Source organism: Tiliqua scincoides, chromosome 1, assembly GCF_035046505.1.
Source record: "Tiliqua scincoides isolate rTilSci1 chromosome 1, rTilSci1.hap2, whole genome shotgun sequence".
NCBI classification, from domain to species: domain Eukaryota; kingdom Metazoa; phylum Chordata; class Lepidosauria; order Squamata; family Scincidae; genus Tiliqua; species Tiliqua scincoides.
In genome coordinates, this window is record NC_089821.1 from 28,808,323 (window position 1) to 28,828,240 (window position 19,918).

General features: G+C 43.6%; 1 pseudogene; it reads left to right on the forward strand.

Annotated features, from left to right (window-relative positions):
- The first annotated feature begins 12,523 nt into the window (after window positions 1-12,523).
- Window positions 12,524-12,643, forward strand: LOC136637400 (5S ribosomal RNA; annotated as a pseudogene).
- Window positions 12,644-19,918: the final 7,275 nt, after the last annotated feature.

The following is a 19,918-nucleotide window of genomic DNA, read 5'->3' on the forward strand; positions in this document are numbered from 1 at the left end:
ATCTAATGGAATTGATAGTGTGGTATTTGCCACCTTTTGCAGAAAGAAAGAACAGAATTGACAGTTCATTAAGCTTTTAGCAAGGTTGTTAGGAGTAGGAGACAAAAGAGGAGAGGAGGACAGGAAAACATATCATTTCCTGAAACCTTTTATTTCAGAATAGGCCTGTTGTGTGAAAGGATGGAACCACTTACTCTGGAGTGGTTCATTAAATGCAGCTTCATTTAGCCCATAATAAGTGGATCTCAGAGAACTGATGGTGTTGGTTGGCGTTTATCTCTGGGGAACATCAAAGAAAGTATACAGTTCTCTCCAGTCAGTCTGAAAAGCCTCTCCTAAAGTAATCTCTCTCTCTTGTTTCCTTGAGAACATCAGCCCTGTCCTATAGATCAGGGGTGCCCAAACCCCAGCCTGGGGGCCATTTGCAGTCCTTTGGGACCTTTGGTCCGGCCTGCAAAGAGCTCCCAATCTCCAATGAGTCTCTGGCCCTCCAGAGAGTTGCTGGAGCCCATTCTGGCCCAATGCGACTATTCTCAGTGTGAGGACCAACTGTTTGACCTCTTGTGAGAGCTGCGGGCTCCCTCCACTGCTTGCTGTTTCATGTCTGTGAAGTGGTGGCGGTGGTGGTGGCAAAGGAAAGGCCAGCCTTGTTTTGCACAAGGTCATTTATAGGCCTTAAGCTATCATGAGACCTTCATTCATTCATATAAGTTCCATCTCTATTCATTTAGGTAAATTTATGTAAATTTATTCAAATTTCAAATGTAAATACATTTTTTTTTCCTGGCCCCCAACACAGTGTCAGAGAGATGATGTGGCCCTCCTGCCAAAAAGTTTGGACACCACTGCTATAGGTAATACTCTGCATTTTCATCAAGCTTCTAGTTCAGTAGATCCCAATCTTTTAAGCACTGGGACCCAATTTTTAAAATGACACTCTACAGGACTCATCTACCTTTATGAAACGGGCAGCCCAATCCTAACTGTTGGAGGAAATTAAAAAATAGTTTCCTCTTTGGGTGGGGAAGCAGAGTAGCTTAAGCAGCAGACCCCCCCCCCCCTCTTTTGGGTATCACCCCAGGGAACCTCCCTCACCCGGCTGACTGCTGTTCAATGAAAAAAGACAAAGAGGCAATGGCTTGTTAAAGTTGCAAAAAGAAGTTATTTACTTACAGTTCCATTGAGAGTATATTTACAGCACCTGATTAGGATCAGAGGTTCAGCTAACACTTAGAGATAGCAAGGCCCTAGAGCTGCCTTGCCCCGCATGGCTTGTGCTCAAGATGGCCTGGGCATCAGAGCCCTGGTGTGCACATCTTAACAGGTCGGTGGTCAGAGGACAAGAGGAAGTGCTCAGAGGAGAAGGGAAGGATAAAGGGTTAGGCCCACAAGGATCACAGAGAGAACAGGTAGAAAGGTCAGATTCACTGGGCCATAGCTTGACCCCTTCTGGACAGCATCCTGTCCCCTCTGGACAGCAGACGGAGTTGCACCAACTCCAACACTAACCTGGGCTGGAACAGGTAGGCCAAGTGGCCTGCACTGTATCTAGTGCCAGATAGGAAGTGACTCCCACACAACTTGGAGTAAGGGGATATTTACCACTTACCCCAGCTGCCCCTATGAGGCCGCTCAGATCTGCACCAGCAAAATCGCTTGTGCAAATCTGGTGTAATACCGGGCTGGCTGAGAGGGAGGTTAGGATCTGGCCAAAGTTGCCCAGGCCAGTCCCACCTCCTGGACATGGTTTGCCCTCCAGTCCACCCTCTCTCTGCACAAAACCACTCTCCTGCCACCCTCTCTAATCCCCCGCAAAAGCCTCCCTAGGCCGGCACTTACTTACCCCTACTGGACCTGAATCTGGCACAGGGAGGCTGGTGAACATCCTTGTGCTGGACTCCCCAACTCTGGAGTAGTTGCAGTTGTGCTTTACGTCATATTACCTCGTAACAATACTCCCAGGCTAGTGCAAGGGACTTGCACCAGCTGAGAGCTTAGTTAGGATTGTTCTTAAAAAAAAAAATTCACCTTTGCTCAAGCCTCTGTTCTTATCCTATTTACTATGATGGGGGAGGGCTACCTTCTGGAGCACCTGTTGAGCTCCAATGTAATCAGATTAGGACCATTCTGGTGACCTTGCATTCCCCTTCATCTGGCCTTTGATAGGAGCCAAGACACATTTGCTTAATCACAAGTAAATATACACAAGTGGCTCAGTTTTACTTTCCACAGGGCTCAATACGTTTTCCTAGTCAGCAATCAGCTTGTCAGTTTCAGTTTCATGACCCAACAACAATCAAGTTGTGACCCAGAATTTGGGAAACATGCTTCTAGTCCTTTTTTTTTTTTTTTCCATTTTCCAGAATTATAAAATTAAAATAAACAATTATAACATATATTTCTAGTCCTTACTTTTACAATATTTATGTACTAGCCCTGGCTGGGACCTTATTTAAACATTTTCTTTGCAATATAACTATTTCTTCCTTGTGAGAGAAAATGGAAAGCAAAGAAAGAATTAGGCATGAGAGCCTCTCTTAAAGAGGCCTGGAGGTTTGTGAAGGGAATTAATGGATGGTCATATCCTGGCCCCACTTTATCCTATATCACTGCCCTGCCTCATCTGTTTTTAGGCTTAGAATTGGTAACGTTCTTGGCTTTTCCCTTGTGAAAACTGAACTTGAAGTCTGTTGTGTATTGAGCCCTTGCAGTTCCAGTGAACTGCACACCAACACTCAACCCTTTAGTTCTGATCTACATTGCTATGTGCCCTAGTGCCATATGCCGCATTGGGGAAAAAGAGAAAAGGTCATGTGTCATGAGTCTGGGAACCTACAAAGTCGCTATCATGAGCCTGATTTTCTGATTTGTGATTAGGAAGTTGTTTTGTGGAGTGGGTAAATTGTATTTTAGACCTCCTACCCATTCAGCCCTCATTTGCATCTAACATCCTTGGGTTGCACCCAAATATTTCTTTTCTGTGCAGGAAGGACAACTTTCTTTGCAGGAAACCTCCATTCTCCAGAGAAAATTCTTTCAGCAACTGTTACCCTGCACATGCCTAATCTTGTCTGATCTCAGAAGCTAAGCAGGGTCGGGCCTGGTTAGTACGTGGATGGGAGACCGCTTGGGAATACCAGGTGCTGTAGGCTTATACCATATAGACTTTCAAAACTGAAGGTTGCCAACCAACCAGAGGAAGGGGACCTCTGAAGACAACCTGTTGTTGCAGGCAGGGCACCAAAAGATAATTTTGCCTTGGAGCAGACTCATTATCTTCCTGCGGAGGGTCTCAAACCCACATCTTCTGTTTCCCATTACTGTGCTCATTCCCTATGAGCTATCAGTTAGTTCTTGGTGATGGTCCATGTATGCCTTGTGTTGTAACTTTCACTAGTTCATGTTCCCTTCACACTCATACCAAATATGTTGTGGTAAGTGTACGTTTGGGAGCACTGATCCCACAGTAGGGCTTGAGTCCATCTTGTGTATTCCCCTGCTTTCTTTCTATCCATTGGACTATGGATATGTTTTTTAGGAATAGAATTTGCTGCTGTTTAAATCCCCTTGCTGAATGGTTAACATTACAAGTTCTACATAGCAGCCTTGATTTACTTCACATATACCTTGCATGGGTACACTATGCTGGGCAACAGCCAGGAAAATAAAAAATAATTAGTCACACAGGGAGGTAATGAATTTTTTTACAGGGCTTTGTGGAATAAGAGAACTAGCCCAAATAGTATAAAAAGTGCCATCTCCTGCAGTACAAATTTTATTTATTATATTCATTTAGCATTACAGTTTCATCCTGTCTAAAATTCGCCTGATACTCATTCGTACCAGATGTGAATACACAGAAAGATTGCCAAAAAAAAAAAAAAGTCTTCTAGCTCCAATTTTGAATTCTGAAGTGTTTTAGAACATCTTATAAACATTTTCATTTTTGACCCTCAGAATGCCAGCGGAAACCCTCATATCGCAGTGGAGACATTCAAAATGCTGCCCGCAAATAGTGTGGAAAGCTTTAAAATGGCCATGGGAAGCTTTAGAACACCATGGGTTAGCTTCTGAAGTTCTCCACTGGCATTCTGAATAAAGCAAAGACCTTCAAAAAGGTGTCCGCAGATAGCACAGAGACCTTGAAAATGGCTTCAGGATTTGTGCGGTTGGCATGGAGACCTTGAAAATGCCACAGATAGTGAAGAACAGAATACGAATACAGCAAGGTCAGTCCTTGTGGACATGCAAATTCGCAGGTATCAAATTTGTGGTTCGCAAGGATTGACTGTTTATCTCTTTCTCAAAGTTGAACTCAAACTCAAAGCAACGTGTAATATTTAAAAAGTTTGAACATTTAGAACATTTTGTTACTTAAAATAAATATCGGATCCCGCAACTTACTCTGAGGGCTCCCCCCCATTGTACCAGTAAGGAGAAACTGAGGTTGGTATGTTCAACCAGGCAGTGAGAGATGCTGGGCTATCCAGCAGCATAATGATGAAGAGGCCCTTTCAATGAATGAGGCTTGCTCAAAGGTGGGACACGAGGAACAGACTTGAGGGAGATCTCTATTCCTCTGGTCTTCATTTTTTATGTATAAGGGCCTTACTCCATGTGCTTTGCCAGTTGCTTCCTGTCTGTTCTACCCTCCCACCCTTCTGATTTGATTGTAACTGGCATTCAAACATTTTCTGTGAACAGTGTTGGTCACTGGTTAATAGGGCTGGGAAGAAATGTTACTCCACTTCCTGAATTGCCGAAAGGGGACTAGGCCTTCCCCATAGCATCAGAGTCCAGTATCTTCACATCTAATGTACTATTCTTACCTATAATCATCTTGCTTGTTGGGTGTGAGAGGCGTCTAGCCCAAACTATGGTGGGGACAACAAGGGTAGCACCTCTTAAGCATATTTGGGGTGTGATTCAAAGGCTAGTCCAACTCAAAGGACACTGTCTTGCAGTTCCTGCCTGGTAGATGGCCTGGGGCTCAAATGGCCTAGGCCTGTGGCCTATCAGGCACACCCTGCTACCTTACTTCTAACAATCAGTTTGGGAGACAGCACTGTCCATTACCGCTCTTGATTGCCACCCATGGCTACTATTTAAATTTGGAGGAAATAACAAAAAATCAAGCTTGCTGGGTCAAGCTACATTTTAATGTAATATGTTACAGGATTATTGCAGGATTGTTGTGAGAACAAAAGGAGGGAAGGAACTATGAACACCACCTTGAGCTCCTTAGAGCAGGGGTGTCCAAAGTTTTTGGTAGGAGGGCCACATCATCTCTCTGACACTATGTCAGGGGCCAGGGAAAAAGGAATTAATTTACATTTAAAATTTGAATAAATTTGCATACGTTTACATAAATGAATATATTAAAGATGAACTTGTATGAATGAATGAAGGTCTTGCAATAGCTGAAGACCTATAAAAGGCCTTGCACAAAGCAAGACTGGCCTTTCCTTTGCTGCCCCTACTGCATCACAGATGTGAAACAGCAAGCAGTGGAGGGAGCCCTCATCCCACAGCTCACGCGAGAGGTCAAACAGTCGCCCTCACGCTGACAGCAGTTGCATCAAGCCAGTGCAGGCTCCAACAAATCTCCAGAGGGCCAGAGGCTCATTCGAGACTGGGGGCTCCCTGAGGGCTGCATTGAGAGTCGTCGAGGGCCACAAGTGGCCCCAGGGCCGGGGTTTGGGCACCCCTGCCTTAGAGGAAGTGTGGCATAAAAATCAATGAATGATTGGATGTGGTTTGCCCTAAATATCCACCCATTAAATATATATGAAGCTAAATGTTCCCTTGTCCCATGGTTACCTCTCAAAATAAAAATTAAGAAGCAAACTGGGAAGAAACATAAGGACATAAGAATATGCCATGTTCGATCAGGCCACAGGCCCATCTCGTCCAGCTATCTCACAGTGGCCCACCAAATGCCCCAGGAAGCACACCTGATAACAAGAGACCTGCATCCTGGTGCCCTCTCTTGCATCTGACATAGCCCATTTCTAAAGAAAGTGTGAGATGAAGAGAGCGGATATGGTGGTTTTTCTAGTGTGGATCTTACAACTTAAACAGAGCAAGCAGTTCTCCAGGAAATAAATCAACTGAGTGTACCAGTCATAGGCATGAGTTGTTTTAGATTTGTATTTGGCTGTATTTACTTCACTACAAATACACCACTGAAAGTGGCTCTTAAACCGTTGTGGCAATATGTCAGTCTGCAATAGACAATTCTGCAATAAACATGCTTGATCTTCAGTAGTATCTTCTAATCTGAAAGGTAGCAAAGAAAGACATATGAGACTATATAGTAGAAAAAAACGTGATTTCCTAATGAAAAAATCATCAAAGGGCAACATCCATCAGTGTCGACTAGGATAACATAGGCAAGTCATATAATATTTAGAGGAACCCACTGAACTGTGAAGAGTGACATTTCAGTCATAATATCAGACTTTGTTAAACAAAGTTAATATATTTTAAGCTTGTTCTGTCTTGAGACATAATAATACCAGAGCACTCTGTGATTGCCCCGTTGCAAACAGATTGGCTCACGTTCTAAATAGTGTCAGATTTCATTCATCAGTTCTATTAATTTGAAATTTTGTTTAATGGCTCTTATGGAAAGCATCTTTGAGCGATTTGATGTACACAAACATTGCACAGGCTTCCAGGCATTTGGGATACTGGATGGTTAGTGCTCAATTTGCCATCCTATCTACAGTCGCTGAGTGTTGCGAGACCTTGTGGGAAGGTCTGAGATTCTTGTTTGACTGCAATTGATGCTAAAACCCTCCTCCTACCATTAACTGTCAAGTGAGTATTGAAATAATTGCAGCAATTTCTAAAACATTTGCTGCACATACTGTTGACCTTCTCAAAAATAGGATTTGGTTTAAAAAAAAAATGAAGCACTCAGCTGCTTTTTAACCCGGCTGTTGACTTCTACAAACATTTGTCTATGACCTGGTCTGTACTAGTATCACTTAATAAAGTTTAGTCGGCTTCCCAAAATGCATCCTTTCTACTGGATTCATGTCAGCATTTCTTACATCCTGACATGCTAGAACTTGGCTTAGTTTAATTAAAGAGCCTCCTTTGCTTTGTTTCTGTAATTTCTCCTGAAAGGTTGAAACTTAAAACGGTTTTCTATAAATATGGCCAGACACTCTCTACCTGTAATCAATGGAAGCTGCTTGGAACTGATGTCCACTCATATTGAGATGAATTCTGTTACACAGTTAGGGCACAGATTGTTCTGTTTGATATTTGTCCCAAACTGAACAGTGACTACAAACCAATCCCAAGGGAGTAACCAACCCTTTTGGTGTTCTCATTTGCTCAATTTCAGTTCCCACAGCTAGAGCAGAAAGAGAGGAGACCGCATCAACAAACCTGTCTTGGATTGAGATTTGTTGTTGGCAACCTTCAGTCTCGAAAGACTATGGTATCGCGCTCTGGATGGTGGTTCTGGCACAGCATCTAGTGTGGCTGAAAAGACCAATTCGGGAGTGACAATCCCTTCCACACTGGGAGCAAGTGTAGTGTGTCCTTGGTCTGTCTCCCTGACTGTGGGCCTTCCTTCTTTGCCTCTTTGCCTCAGTCTGTTGGCCAAGTGTTTCATCAAATTGGGAAAGGCCATGCTGCACAGCCTGCCTCCAAGCGGGCTGCTCAGAGGCCAGGGTTTCCCACCTGTTGAGGTCCACTCCTAAGGCCTTCAGATCCCTCTTGCAGATGTCCTTGTATTGCAGCTGTGGTCTACCTGTAGGGCACTTTCCTTGCACAAGTTCTCCATAGATCTCCTTTGGGATCCGGCCATCATCCATTCTCACAACATGACCGAGCCAACGCAGGCGTCTCTGTTTCAGCAGTGCATACATGCTAGGGATTCCAGCTCGTTCCAGGACTGTGTTGTTTGGAACTTTGTTCTGCCAGGTGATGCCGAGGATGTGTCGGATACATTCCAGCCAAAGTGTAGAAGAGTCTTGTAGTAAGACGAGATACAGATGGTCGGTTGGAATGATGCTTTAACAAGCCCTTCAAAATACATGATGAAGAAGAATGGCCATGCATGACTTCACCACAGTACTGTTCTGGCACCTAAAAGCATGAGGACAGATGGAATGAGCCATCTCTCAACATGTTTTAAAATACTACTTGATCATACATAAATGCAGATTGAATTATATTTTGTTCTTTCGTTCCAGCACTCTTATCTCTCTCTGAGTCTCTTTGGCATTTGCAGATTTTTTTTGCCTTGCGCAAACATTTCATCCGTGAAATTAGAAGCAGACTACTAAAATAGCAAAGGTAAAATATTGTTTCAATAAGAGCTCGCTGTGGTTCCTAAGCCATCTATCATTCAGCTCTGACCATACCTGCTTAGTCATGGCCAATATGATTGCATCACATGCATTCAAACCTGGGCCTGCGTCTCTGTTTAGATGCCTCTCTCAAATGTTGACAGAAATACTACTTTGTGAATTAATGCTGGAAAATAGCCCGCAAAACCATTCTTTATTATTATTTCACAGTTTGTAAAGTTTGAGGAGAGTGCCATCTCTTTCTTGAAGAGAGAAGAATAGTTAACGTGCCATTTTCTACATCTGCAAATGGTAACTCTTGCATTCAAAGGCATAGGCAGAAATGTCCTGTTAAAAACAGAAGCATTGTTTTTCTCTCTCCACCAGTAAACAGGAGTATTTACATGACTATCTGTATTTTTCCTCCCAGATCTCGTTCAGGTGCCCAACTAGTACAGCTTTTAATATCTGGCAGTTTCAGTGCTCAAAAAAGGTGCCATCCATTCAGGTTAGGCTCGCTCATGCACCCTCCTTGCTGATGGGATAAGAAAGCTGTTTGGTTCCTCTGCTACACTCATTTGGGCCATAATAATAATAATAATAACAACAGGTATTTATATACCGCCTTTCTTGGTCTTTATTCAAGACTTTATTCAAGGCGGTTTACATAGGCAGGCTTTTATTTAAATCCCTTATTGAATAGGGATTTTTACAATTGAAAGAAGGTTCTTTCTTTCAAGAACCACTACATGCAAGGTGTTTCGTTCCGATCTGGCTTCACATTCTGGCCTCCATCCTCCCACGCTCAGAGCAGATGGAATAACTCGGCTCAGCTTGTCAGCTGCTTCAAGGTCGCACGGTGCCGGTGGCCTCGAACTGGCGACCTTGTGGATGTTATCTTCAGGCAGACGGAGGCTCTACCCTCTAGACCAGACCTCCTGCCATATTCCATGGAAACATATTCCATGTTTCTCCTTTCATTTCATATTAATCCGAGTTATTTGTTTTTTTTTCCTTCATGAGCTTCTTCCACTTCCTGGTCCATGCCAACTTGGCAGAGTGCAGGCTTCCTCTGATTGCGATACGACGGCTGTTCCCAGTCTAGTGAACAGGGAGTTCTTATTTGAGCAAATACAGCTGGAATGCTACTACTCCCACTGTCTAGTACTGGGGAGTGCAGTCTCTCTCTCTCTCTCTCTCTCTCTCTCTCTCTCTCTCTCTCTCTGTGTGTGTGTGTGTGTGTGTGTGTGTGTGTGAGAGAGAGAGAGAGAGAGACATGCTGCAGATCTATGGGTTGAGGCCAACAGATAGTCCTGTGTGTTGTGCTACAGTGTTGCACAGCCAGACTTGCAAGCTAAGGTGGAATTAGTGCTTGATTAGATCAAACTCCACTCTGTGCCTAGTTCTATAAAGCAGTTGCTCAGGTACTTGAGCTGAAAGACTGTGACATGCAGCCATGGCCCCAGTTGTGGTGTTCCAAATCGATTTCATGAAATGAAATCTACTGATTAAAAAAAAAAAAAAAAGGAACTTTATGGTTTCCCCCCTTTCTGTCCTTTAAAAATAGTGCCCAACTTTTACTATTGCTTCTGAGGCAATTAAGATAATTAAGACATTTGAGAACTAACAACCAAGTGACCATAGAACCTCTTACTTATTTTATGGCTAAAATGCAATAAAGTGACAGAATTGGTAATTGGAATTTTAATGTTCCCCGCCCTGCATTTAGATAGCAAAACAGTGTCACTACTAAATCTGTGCATTCTTTTAAAGATGCTTTACTAAGCAAAAGAAGAAATGAATTACACCCCTTGCAAATACACCCACCTGGGGAAGGGGGGACCAAGTTCCAAACTGTATGCCATGGGAAAGATCATACCCTTGTGCCCAGTACAGAAAATACCAGGAGTTCTTGAATTGTTGCTTGCATGGGTTAATTGACTGGGAGTTCACAAGGGGACAGAGAAAGAAGAAAAGTCCATTGCATAGGGAGTGAGTGAAGCTTCAGAAGCTCATGAGAGCCTTCATGCCTTCTTGTTAACTTCATGCAGGTGCTGAGGTTGTGCCCCTCTGAGCTTCCTTTTGCCCAGGGCATGCTGCCCTAGCCTTAGGAGTTCACCTCAGTTCCATGACTCTGTTGGAGGCAGACTTCTGTGCCCTGCTTTGGGGTCATCCAGATCTCTCAGCATGTAACTTCTGCTGCCAACTCCCTTGGTTCCCCCCAGTAACTTCACTCCTTTCTTCCTCCCCTTCTTAAATTCCTGCTTCAGGCATTTCCTATCACCCTTTTTTCTCACTGGGCCCTTCTCCTGTCTCTTCTCTCCCCCCACACATCTCAACTTTCTCTTGTCCACTTTCCAGCCGAGTTTTCCTTCCACCTCTCACTCACTCCATCTTATCTATCTGCCTTCCTTCCATCAGCCCCTATCATTTCCTTCTCCTTCTTCCTCTCCTTCTCTCTTTTAAATCTTTCCCATCTCCCTATCTCCACCTCCAAAAGTTCTGTCAGCTGTGCAGCTGTGTCTTGGCATGCCTGGTCACTTGGAAGTGATGTCATCACCAAGTGATGAATCAGGAAACCCTGGCCAGCTGTAGCTCCACCCCAAGTGCTCCACCACCACCTGTCACACATAAGGACATAAGAAAAGCCCTGCTGGATCAGTTCCCATCTAGTTCAGCAGCCCACCAGATGCCTCAGGGAGCACACCTTCCTTAGTACAGTGGTTCCCAACCCTTAAGAGCCTGCAGACCACTAAGGCAAAAATTGGAATCCTTGTGGACCACACACAAGCATCTCCCAGGCAAGCGCTCCCTCACAGACTACCAGAAAGGGCAGAAGATGAACCTCCCACAGCCGCAGTCAACACTTCAGTGCTGGCTATGGCTGCAGAAGTGGCATAGCTAATGATCATGTAGCCTGGTGCCAAGCTCAAAAAGATGCTCCAGAAGTGACATCGCACCCAGGCTTTTAAAAAAGTGAAAATGGGCGGAAATCTGCCTCCTCCCAGCAGCTCACAGCCCATTTGCTCTGCTGCCTCCCCCTAGGCTTCCCCATATTGGTTCCCTGCTGTATCATAACAACACCTAATTGGCTCTCAGAACAATCAGTCTTATTGGTCAGTTTTGAGTTTTAAAAAATCTAGTTTTTGTTATATAATGCAGTTGTGTTTTTATTTTCTGGTTATTTGGCTATAACTTTTGATAACATAAAGATATTTTGACATGGTTTGTTTCACTGCATTCTGCATTAATTTCCGCAGCCAATGGTATATAACATGATGGTATTATTTGAAAATACGAAGGTTTTCACGATTTTGTCCACTAGTGACAGGCTCAGGTTGTTGCGCCCCTAAAGCTTCTTGCCTGCTGCAATTGCTACCCCCTGCACCCTCTTAGCTATGCTGCTGAGCTGCAGGCGGTTCATTCTCCACTCTTTGTGATGGTCCATGAAGGAGCGCTCACTTGGCAAGACACTGGAAGTTATTGAAGGTGAATTTTCTTTTTTTTTCCTGAGACCTGGCAGACCACTTCTCAGGGTCTCATGGACCATTGTGGTTCAAGAATATCAGGCTGGGAACCAGTGTGTTAGAAGATGGATTCATTCACTATTATCTGGTGTAAGTGCTTAGGAAAAAACTCGCACACCATGTTTGGCTGCATCTTACACTATTGCAACTTGGTACCTTTTCACTGCCACTGTAATGTAATAATCCTCAATATCTTGTCCTTTCTGGTTTCTCTTTTAGTGTCTTGCCATCAGACAGAATTAATTTATATAATACTTTGCCCAATTACATTCATTTACTAAAAAGAAATAATGCCCCACTACTCAGTTGTAGCTCTTCAAAAATAAATAACAGCAATGTGGCCATTATAATATATACTACAGACAAAATGGGTGTGCTTTTGTTTTGGAAAACAATAAAACATTATAAATTTCTAAGAGACCAGAATAGGATATGCTTGTTAAGGCAATACTGATATAAAATTTGACACTGAGTGACTGTAACTACCCTTGAACAACAGCTGCCAATCACTTCTGATGTATAAATTAGACCATATGGTTATTAGAGAGAATATTGTGTATACATTTACAATGGGTATAGCTAATTCTATCTTCAGCTGTTACTGATAAGACATGTATATACAGGTATAAACAAATTATCCACGGATTTTTCACCCACAGTTTTATCTCAACGTGATGAGAAGGACCCTTTAGTAGCAACTGTCACCCTGCACATGCCTGATCTCCTCTGATCTCGGAAGCTAAGCAGGGTCAGGCCTGGTTAGTACTTGGATGGGAGACCACTTGGGAATACCGGGTGCTGTAGGCTTATACCATAGTCTTTCGAGACTGAAGGTTGCCAACCATTTACTTTAAAGAAAAAAGTCATTTAACAATAGCCTCATTAATGTGAGAATAGGCAGCCAGCTGACAATTCATCAATCATTCTCTAGGTTAACAGGTTAACTCCAAGGCAAGTGATCCCTCCCTTCCCCCTGAGCACATGAAACAAAAATAATCACTTTGCATTCTTTCCCAGTGTTGTGCGAAGGGAGGGGGTCACTCGCTTGGATTGAAGCCTTTCTAAGCACCTGGAGAAAGACTGAATAATGGATTGTCTACTTAATGACTCTGTCTTACATCACAGAGGTCAGCAAGGCTGTTTTTAAATCATCTAGCAAAGGGACATTTTTTTTAAATAGCTTTGTTTTAATGTGATTTTTGCCACCCATGTGAGTTCTGGGAATGGAACTCGCATGAATAGCGAGACTCAACCTGTATTTTCTATGGCCTGAACTGCAACTTCATTCTTTTGCCACTTGGTTACAGAAAACAAATTTCTGAAAACTCTCAGTTGACTGTATTTCTTTTTGTTTTCTTTATTCCTCTTTCCATACTTGGCCCGATCCCTGTTGTTATGCAATTAGGTCTTTAAGTGAACATTCAGTCCAGTCTAGTGCCTTTGTTGTGTGAACAGACACTCCCTGCCAGACACTAGCTGGCTGCACAGGCTACTGGAGATAGATTGCCTCTCCTTTCCATTAAGAACGTTTTTGTTGTGTAATCAGATACTCTGCTGCAGGCTATGGGAGACCTGACTGCCTCAATAAGAGCTTCTTTCTTGTGCTTTGACCACCATTGTATATGTGGTCCGCCATTAAGCGGAAGGTTGTTAAGCGGCACACGCCTGTATATGTAGTTGAGGACAGGTTAACATCTTTGGAGAAAACTGGCACCAATGTACAAAATACTATTTTTTTCTGATTAGTTTCAGATGACACCATTCTCACTCTTCATCTCAGCTCAGTAGATGGAAAACATATAGTTGGCACTGTCCATCTGGTTCTGAGATACACACGCTACCATAGCAGTTTGGAAATGAGTGACACCGGTCCGTGATGTTGGGCTCACTGGATGCAGTGAGAATATAAATTGGTGCTCAGGCTCTTTGGCTCGGTATTTTCCCCTTTCTTTCTCAAGATGAAATTCCCCAAATAACTTTGTGAAATCTGGAGGGGGGAAAAAGAGCAAGAAAAATGAGCTCCATCATCCTGAAAAAGTGCTGTGTTATGAGTACATAATAAGGATATCTTTCTGCACCAAATTATCCCTTCCTCACTTCCCATTGACTTTCCACCTGGCTGGGTTAAATATTGCTGGCTACAGATCTCACCAAACGCTTCTGATGAGATCACTGCCAACCCTGCAAACTGATATTTTCTCTGTGTTGGTTTTGTTCCCATAGAAACAGATTTTTTCTGAGAGAACTAACGAAACAGTGTGAGTCTAATTCTGAAGGGGTTGAAACTGGAATGACTGGTTGAGGTATTTTGTCAAAAGCAGAAATCAAGCCAGAACAAAATTCAGGCCAGGTACAGGAGGGAGAGAAAAGATTTGAGTTTAGCCAGGCAGATTATTCACTACTTATCCATTTTAATTGGTATCTAGATTATTTCAAGTGAAAATAGTGCAAGTATTTATGAAGGCAACTCACTATTATTACTGTCGCTTATTAATAAGCAATAGATAGTATGGATCAGATGTCTGTTTCTAAATATGTTTCTTTCTTGTGATTTACAGTGGCTCTCTTCATGGTTCCTTCCGTAACTCATATTTTTTCTGTCTTCTATGAGTAATGGAAAGGAATTGAGAGTAAGTACTCACAAACAAATTACTGTACAGCAGTGTAAAAAAATCTTCTATCTAGTGTGTGTGTAAGAGAGAGAGAGAGAGAGAGAGAGAGAGAGAGAGCTGTCCCTTTAGAAAGATCTATGATTGAAGTCAAGGAACCAGTCTTATGTTCTTATTCATCCTGAGAATGGTCCCTTGACATCAGTCACAGATCTTTCTAAAGATCTTTCCCTCCTCTGTGAAGAGCCCTGCTGGATCAGGCCAAGGGCCCATCTAGTCTACCTTCCTGTATCTCACACTGGCCCACTCAACTCTGAATCTCAACTCTGATTCAAGAGAGTGTTAACATTTTAGCTCCCCTTTCCCCAACGTGAACAGCAATGGATGCTTTTATGTATGTCGTCGTACTTTCCCTCAGCCAGAACACTCTTTAGTTTGAACATTAAAAGATACTCTAGTCTGTATCTCAACTGCTCACCCCTGTTTGCTTGTACCTTGTCTCATGTGCTTCTGTAAGAAGCAGAGCTTCTGCTTACAGATTGGATGGGGACATCAAGGGAGTGTTAATGAGCACTCCAACACACCCTGCCCGCAGCTCTGTTTTCTCCACAGAGTTGTGTCTGATTTGTGTATCAAAAAGCAGTGTATCCATGTACCACTTTAATGCCCACCAAAGCAGGATATAAATTTGTAAATAAATAAATTACTTGGACTCACGTCAAACAGACTCCTGAAAAGGATCAGGACAAATCCCTATGGCCATCTGTTAAGATTCAAGCACATGTCGAGTCAAAGGGGGCAGGAGTGGGACTAGACAAATCTAGCCACAGTGGATTGACACATCCCTGATTTCTACTGAGAAGGTCTGAAATGGAACAGTCCTCCAGTAAATTGGCTTCCCTGCACTTTGTTATAAAGGAGTCTTGTCATATGAGTCTCTAATCTGCATGCCCTTTCCTCTTGCCCCAACAGCCTCAGAGAGACCTGAGGTTACTAGGATCCCAGACATGTGAAAATTAGACTGCAATCTGTCCACACTTACCTAGAAGTAAGCCTCTTTTGCTATAATGGGATTTACTTCTGAGTAGACAAGCATAGGATTGGGCTCTTAGAGTTCAAAATGCTACCGTTCCCTAAGCCAAACTGTGCTCCAAATACGAGGGAGATGAAAATGAATGGTGACCTCATATATTTTTGTAAGAAAAAACTTACTGTAAAATACCATAAATCTGACAGCATTAAAATTTAGTTTATACTGTAGGCTTGTAAACTATATATTATACTTGTAAACCAGTAATGGGATTGGACAAGAAGTAGAAAACAAAGATGAATTATTCCCAAATTCTAACCAGCTTTCCAGCACTAGCATAGTGGTATCAGTGGGACATGTGCTGCATCCTGCAGTTGGGTGTCACTCACGGAGGCCTCCTCAAAGTAAGGGAAATGTTTGTTCCCTTACCTCGGAGCTTCATTGTCCTTATGTCGGCGCTGGAAAGTGGGTTAGGATTGTGCCCACAGTGACTTATCCTAGGTCACATAGAAATCTTTAATTAAATGAAATGAATGAAATGAGCAGCCTAATCCTGAAGTTGGCAGCATCACCAGGTGCAGTGACAGCAGAATGGCTACTTCTGAGCAGTGGCACCACCGAGGCAGTTTGAAGTCTCCTCAAGGAAAAAGGACTTTTTTCCTCTTCTCCTGGGGAAAGCCCCAAGCAGTGCAATAGGGCTTCTCAAGTCTACATTGGCTATTTTGCCACTGCAGACTTGAGAGACTCTGTGTCTGGCCCAACGTGGAGTTCAGGATACAGCGGAGCAGAGCATGAGCATGGCACTTTTGCAACACCAATGCTGGAGCTCAGCGCCAGCTCTGAGGAAGTTCAGGGTTGGACCCTAGGACTTTAAATACCTTTTTGTTTTCTTCTGGAAAAAGTAACACTCTCCCCCCATTCCTCAGAATGTTGACGAGTTGAACCAAAACGTAGAACAAAGGAATACCCAAGAAGAAGGTAGCTGTTCTCTGAGAACAGTTTTCCAACAGGGATATTCCATATAGGCACTCTGAATCTTGAACATAAAAATGTATGCGGGCAACTTTTTCAGCAATCACTTGGGCTTCCTTTCTTAAAGTGACACAATAGTTTTGGCACACAGCAGCGATTAATGTTATAAGCCTGACTAGCACTTTCTAGTGATTCCTCTTATTAATTTGGTTGTTGCCACTAGGTGTCACACTGGCACCATTTATCGAGGGTCAAGCCTTGGAACTTGGGGAAATACAGGGTGGGGGATGTGATCCCTACCTTGGAAGGTTCATTTGTCACTATTTTTCATTGTTTTCATTGAAATTCTTCCAAGCAGGCTAATTCTGCAGGCTGTCATCAAAGTACAACATGGTCAGGATTTGTGTTTGTGTCAGGATTTGTGAACAGCTAGATTCAGTCCTGCATAGCAGCTTATTCAGGTTCAAAAGATGGTTCATCTGCAAGGCACAATAAGTTGTCTTCCAGGAATTGCATTTTTCTGCCATTTAGAGAAGGGCAGGTACACAAGGAAAATGCTGTCACACCCTAAGGCAAAACTGTGCTCCAAATATATGGGGGGGGGGGGAACAAAAATGAAAATTGACCTCATTTTTGTAAGAAAATTTTATATACCATAAATCTGACATTTAAAATTTACATTATAGTGCAAACTTCAACAGTATAATAATGCACAAAATAATGGAATATATTATACTGTATTGTAAACAAAATGCTGGTGTCCTCTACATTAGGAGCTCAGAAGCAGACCTTCATAGGATGATATTTTCTGTTTTGCTGTGTTATGTTGTGCTTCATTTTCTCTTGCAATGAAATGATCCACTTCCATTTCTGTCCATGTGATTCCTTAGAAATGGCTATGCTTTGCCAATAAAATTATGGTCCATGACATTAAAATCCCTCACCGACTATGAAAAGTGTTTCTTTCAGCTTTGGGGTTTGTGATGTTCCTGACGTGAAGTGCCTCATCCCAGGGGGAAGGACAGCATCAAAGGGTTATTTTGGGACATCTTCTGCACCCACACCTAGCTGTTTCCAGGAAAGCAGGCTTGGACTCATGGGAGGTGCCGTGTTAGAAGGGGCTTATTTACAAGGAAGTCTCTGTAACATGCGTCTCCCAGTCCACTTTTGCCGACTAGTCCCAATACAATTCAGTCCTGCAGGGCTCTCTCTGCCCACCCCTCTCTAGCTTCGAGCTGGCTGCCTCCTTTGCCCAATAGATGTCCACTTGAGCACCCCATCAGCTGGAGGGAGTACCATCAGCACTGTGGCTGTGTCTGCCTCTCTTCCTTATGATAGAACAGGGGTGCCCAAACCCCAGCCCTGGGGCCATTTGCAGCCCTGGGGGACCCCCAATCCAGCCCACCGGGAGTCCCCAGTCTCCATTGAGCCTCTGGCCCACTGGAGACTTGCTGGAGCCTGTGTTGTCCCAACACAACTACTCTCAGTTTGAGGGCCGACTGACCTCTCGTGTGAGCTGCAGGCCGAGGGCTCCCTCCACTTCTTGCTATTTCACATCAGTGAAGCAGCAGTGGCAGCAAAGGAAAGGCCGGCCTTGCTTTGCACAAGGTTTTTTTTTAGGACTTGAGCTATTGTGAGACCTTCATTCTTTCATACAAGTTCCATCTCTAATATATTCATTTATGTACATTTATTCAAATTTTAAATGTAAATTATTTTTTTTCCTAGCCTCCAACACAGTGTCAGAGAAATGATGTGGCCCTCTTGCCAAAATGTTTGGACACCCCTGTGCTAGAAGAACACTTTCTGGAAGGGAGGGAACACCAATCTGCCCTGCCCTGGACACTTCCAGCTCCCCTTGGGAGTGGGAATGGGAGTGATCCAGTGGGGCTGTTCTTATGTTCCCTTCCCATGTCCTCTCCACCTTTTCCCTTCCTTTTCCTCTATCTTCTGTAGAGGAGCTGCACTTTCTATATTCAAGCATTTTGTGAACATTCTGCTATCAGCTTTTGTAGGTAACAATAGATGGTGACTACTTAAAGCGTCTTATATATAGCCGCTGGAACCAACAGTATTGGCCTCTGCCTTTCCATTGGACCATTTCAGCGACGTGGAGAGGGGGGATTTGCTGCATGGGTAACAGCCTATCCTCCATACCTGCTTTACCGAGGCTTCACGCACTGGAGAGGACACTCTGTTCCAGAACCACCATTCAGAGTGTGACACCATAGTCTTCCAAGACTGAAGGATGCCAACACATAGTGACTCTTATCGATGTGCTGCCCATATCTTATTACCACACTCCTCCCTTCTCTTGATTTTCAAACAGCAACTTGGGAAGGTTGCCAGAATTGTTGCATAACTAGAACCAATAGATGGCTATCTGATTCTGTTAAATCACCACCGGTTCACAGCTGGCTGATTTAAGCATTAGAGGTTCATGTGGAAACTACCAAAAAGCCTACCCAGTGAGAAGGTTCCAAGTGGTGAGCAAAATATTTCAAAACTCCATGTGCTTCCCCAGTAATGTGCAGCATCTGTACTCTAGCATTTGCATTGTGTCGACAACTCATCCCACAGCCACTGTAAAATATTTGGAGCAAAACATGCATTATTGTGTAGCAGCTTTTAACTAATTGATTTACCAGGCAACATGTAATGAAGTTCTGTGTGCTACTGGACTGCTGTGAAACTAATTTTTTTCCTACTCTGTGAACACACAGTTGAGGTCGGTTTCTCTTTCTAAAGTGATTTTTGTGATGCCAAAAGTACTGGGAAAAAACCAAGACCAAAGGAAAGATGGCTTAACAGCCTAGAGGACTTGAAATATGCAAAATGTGTTTCACCCACTGCCACACAACTTTATCAATATCACAAGGGATGACTTAGGGCCCAATTCTATCCAGTTTTCCAGTACTGGTGCAGCTATGCTGGGGCAGCAGTCACAGAGACCTCCTTAAGGTATGGGAATATTTGTTCCCTTACCTTGGGGCTGCATTGCAGCTGCACCGGTGCTGGAAAATTGGATAGGATTGGGCCCTTAATATCATTGAGGACGCCACTACGTTGTTTAAACAGAAACTTGTTCTATGACATGGCCATTGATGACACGCAGAGAGAGAGAGAGAGAGAGAGAGAGAGCGAGAGAGAGAGCTAGTTTTCTCTGTTGTCTCAGGGCCCAATCCTGTGGACCATAGCGCTGGTGCTCCATCAGTGCTGCTGACCCAGGCTGTTGCAAAAGTGTCATAAGGCACTTTTGCGCTGGCTCTGCCGCTGGCAGTGAGCCCAGCTCCAGCTGGTGCTGGGCCTCAGCGCCCAAAGACAGACACCAAGAGCTTCTGGCAGTGAGTATGGCAGCTGGCCAGCGGCAGGAGTTTTTGGGGTGGTGGGAGGATTGGAAGGATCAGAACTGGGAGGGGGCAGGGGAGAGGTGGAGACAGCAGCAGGCTCTGCCCCTGAATCCTAACCCGC